Below are 3808 nucleotides of genomic sequence, written 5' to 3' on the forward strand. Positions count from 1 at the left end.
GAGAAGAGAGAAGAGAGAAGAGAGAAGAGAGAAGAGAGAAGAGAGAAGAGAGAAGAGAGAAGAGAGAAGAGAGAAGAGAGAAGAGAGAAGAGAAGCTGGCTATGAGCATGTGGGTGGGGATGGGGAATGGGAAGAGGGGGAAGCGGGAAGAGGACAGAGTCCGAGCAGGAAGGCAAGAGCAGGAGGCCAGGAGGGGGCGGAGCCCCTTTTATAGTAAGTCAGGCAACCTGGCTGTTGCCAGGTAACTGTGGGGCGGAGCTTAGGCAAAGTGCTAACGAAAGTAATTTTATTTTGCTCTGAATTTTACATTTCTATTTGGAGCTCCAACTTCACCAAGAAGTTGTGGCAACTTGCGTACAATTACTTCAAGTTCGCCTTTCTGAGGAATGAGATTCTAGGGAAAAGGGGGCAGGCAGGGGGAGAAAAATAGGTCCTATGCATGCCACATCATGAGAGGCAAAGAGATCCCTTGAGCTCATTGGTCAGCCAGGGTAGCCAATCCGTGAGCTTCGGAGATCAGGGGGAGACCCTGTGTGACAAACAAGCAAGCAGACAGACAGACAAACAGACAAGGTGGAGAGCAGAAGACACTTGACATCCACCCGCAGGCCCCCATGCGCTCTATATGCACAAGGAAAAGTAGATAATACAAGCACCGTTCCATTCTAAGGCAGACCGCGTGGTGCACGCTCCTCCGGGAGCTGGGTTTTCTTACAACTGTCAGCAGCAGGGAAAAGAGCCTGTGAGGTCTAGCTGTAATCAGAAGCATCGCTTCCCTGCTGGCTGCTTCCCGTGGAAACATGTCCTACATCCATTCTTCTCTTGATGAGCAGACACCCTGAACTGGTCCCATAACTGTGCTGTAGTGAATAGCATTGCAACAAACAAGGGTGAACAAGGGTGAAGCCTGGTGACTTAGAAGCCGTCAGCTCTATTTCCAGGAAGGGAACAGCTCAACCATATGGCAGCTCTATTTCTTGTTTGAGGAACCTCCATATTGATTTCTGTTGTGGCTAAACTTGTTTATATTTCCACTAGCTATGCATAAAAGGTGCCTCTACCCCTATCCTTGCCAGCATTAGTCATGTTTTTTTGTTTTGGTTTGGTTTGGTTTTGGTTTTGGTTTTGGTTTTGGTTTTGGTTTTGGTTTTGGTTTTGGTTTTGGTTTTGGTTTTGGTTTTGGTTTTGGTTTTGGTATTGGTTTTTCCGAGATAGGGTTTCTCTGAGTAGCCCTGGCTCTCCTGGAACTCACTCTGTAGACCAGGCTGGCCTGGAACTCGGAAATCCACCTAGGCCTTAACATTTACCTAGGCCTTAACATCACTCACATGCTTTCTAAAAGGTACCATGGAACAGCTTCATTTCACAATGAAGGCTTTCCTTTGGACCCTAGGTACGCTACTCTCCTTACTGCAAAGGAGAACAGTTCTAAACGACTACTTCAAGGAGATATCCCCATGCCACAGATGGTAAGGAGTTAGCAAAGACATGTTCATATACACTTTTGGTACCTAAACAGAACAGAACAGGACCAATCCGTATCAACACCAAAGGCCAGGATGCAGGAGCTATTGAAGGCATGAACACCTGGATGGACCTGGAGCAGGACAGGCTCTCTACGCAGAAAGGAGAGATGGGTGTCCTGCATTTGGTGGTGCATGGAGATGGGAGCATCCTAAGAGAGGCAAAACATCTGAGAAAGGAAAGCCAGACCTGAACTCCAGAGTCGCTCAACTCTATATGCAATTATTCCATGAGATCATTCCTAAGAGAGCCAATTTACTCGCGCTTTCCCAGCTGGAAAACAAAGTCCTTCTTGTCACCACTGAACTGCTGAGGATGGCAACGAGGTACAGAGAACCAAAGGTGACATTAGCTTCCTCTGATCTTGTCAATTAACCATTCTGTGATGGCCACCATTGGAAGAACGGTGCTTGAGAATATCTTCCCAACAAGACACCCCGAGTCTCCCTCCCCTTCTTGTCTAGGTTAGGGCAGCAACACAATCCTGACAGCCACTCGTACACCCCGTGGGCTGCTAGGAAGCAATGAGGCACAGAGGGATCTAAGTGTCCCAGAGACTCTAAGCCAGGCGGTGGTGGCAGCACCGGCCTTTAATCCCAGCTCTACGAAGACAGGGGCAGGCAGATCTCTGAATTTGAGGCTTGCCTGGTCTACGGAGTGAGTTCCAGATCAGCCAGGATGACACAGAGAAACCCTGTCTTGAAAAATAAAACAAAACAAACAAAAATCAAAGAAAGAAAGCAAGGAAACAAGTAAGCATGGGAGGAAGAGTCTCTAGTAAAGAGAGTGTTTAGTAGCAGAGAGAAGTAGGCTTGCTGGAGGACGAGGAAGGCCCAAGCCCTTCCCTCACAAGAGCCAACGCGGTCCACGCGGTCCTGTGACTTTCAGTCCCTTCACCTGCTCTAACATGTTCCAAGCCCAGGTTTCCAGGAAGTACTTTCCCAGGTTTCTACCTGGCTCCTCCCATTTCTCACGCCAGCCATCATCACCTCCTGAGAACCAGCTTTCTCCTACTGCCCTATTTCCTGGAGATACATGACCATGCCCCCTAGCATTCCCTGTCCCATTCCCCTAGCAGGCTTACAGTCCTTTCCCATTCTATCATACTTCCTCCTTGTTGGTCGCTTGTGCCCTTGTAGAATGTAATGCTTGAAGATTCTTTGTTTGAGCCTGGGCATGCCACATCCGTGTATGGAAGTCAGAGGATGATCTGTGGGAACTGTTTTCCTCCTTCCTCCATGTGGGTCCCAAAGATGGAACTTGAGCCCTCTCGCTGGTCCATGATTCCTAACCATTCTGTTTCCCTGAAAGCTTGGAATAAAGCCTAGCGCCCACGGAATAGGCACCAGCAGTGAGGTGGTGGTGGTGATGGAGATGCGGCAGGTATTGTGGACTGAATGGGAAGTGTTCCCACATGAACTCATCGGTCTCCATCTGGTGGGGCTATCTGGGATGGCCGAAGAACCTTTGTGGTGGTTGAATAGAAATAGCCCCCATAGACTCATGTGTTCGAATGCTTGGTCCATAGGAAGCGTCACTATTAGGAGGTATGACCTTGTTGGAGGAAGTGCGTCACTGTGGGGGTGGGCTTCGAGGTCTCCTATGCTCAAGCTACACCCAGTGTGGCACATAGTCTCCTTCTGCTGCCTGCAGACCAAGACGTAGAACTCTCAGCTCCTTCTCCAGCACCATGTCTACCTGCACACCGCCGTGTTTCTTGCCATGATAATAATGGACTAAACCTCTGTACTGTAAGTCAGTCTCAATTAAATGTCCTTTATAAGAGTTGTCACAGTCATGGTATCTCTTCACAGCAATGAAAGCAAAACTAAGACAATGTTTGTGGGTTGCAGACTCACTGGAGGAAGTGGGCCACTGAGACTGGGCCTTGTGACCTTATGGCCTGACCCAGTTTCTGTTCACGCTCTTGTCCATGACTTCAGATGTCATGTGACCAGCTGCCTCGTGCTCCCAATGCCATGGCCTCCCGTCAGCCTATAAACCAAAGCAAACCGTTCTTCCTGTAGGTGCTTCTTGCCAGGTGTTTAGTCACAGCAATGCGGGAAGTAACTGATAGCAGCAGCTTTGTGTCAAGTGCTATCTCCCTGCCTAAGTCCTGTGGTCACGGGACAAAGTGACAGCAGTAACAGGGTTTTTCCCCAGGTCCAGTTCCCCTAAAACTCACAGTGCTGTGGACAGTCACCCAGCAGCCACCTACTTAGCTACACCTTGGCTCAACTATGATCCTCAAGGACCTGCCCAGGTGTCCTTCACAGCTTGGATA

At 49.1% G+C, this 3808-nt stretch overlaps 1 pseudogene; it reads left to right on the top strand.

Moving 5' to 3' along the window:
- The window catches only part of LOC110295970, a 6280-nt pseudogene extending 2729 nt beyond the window's left edge, over nt 1-3551 (top strand).
- Nucleotides 3552-3808: the final 257 nt, after the last annotated feature.

The sequence above is a fragment of the Mus caroli genome, chromosome 1 (assembly GCF_900094665.2).
Source record: "Mus caroli chromosome 1, CAROLI_EIJ_v1.1, whole genome shotgun sequence".
NCBI lineage: Eukaryota > Metazoa > Chordata > Mammalia > Rodentia > Muridae > Mus > Mus caroli.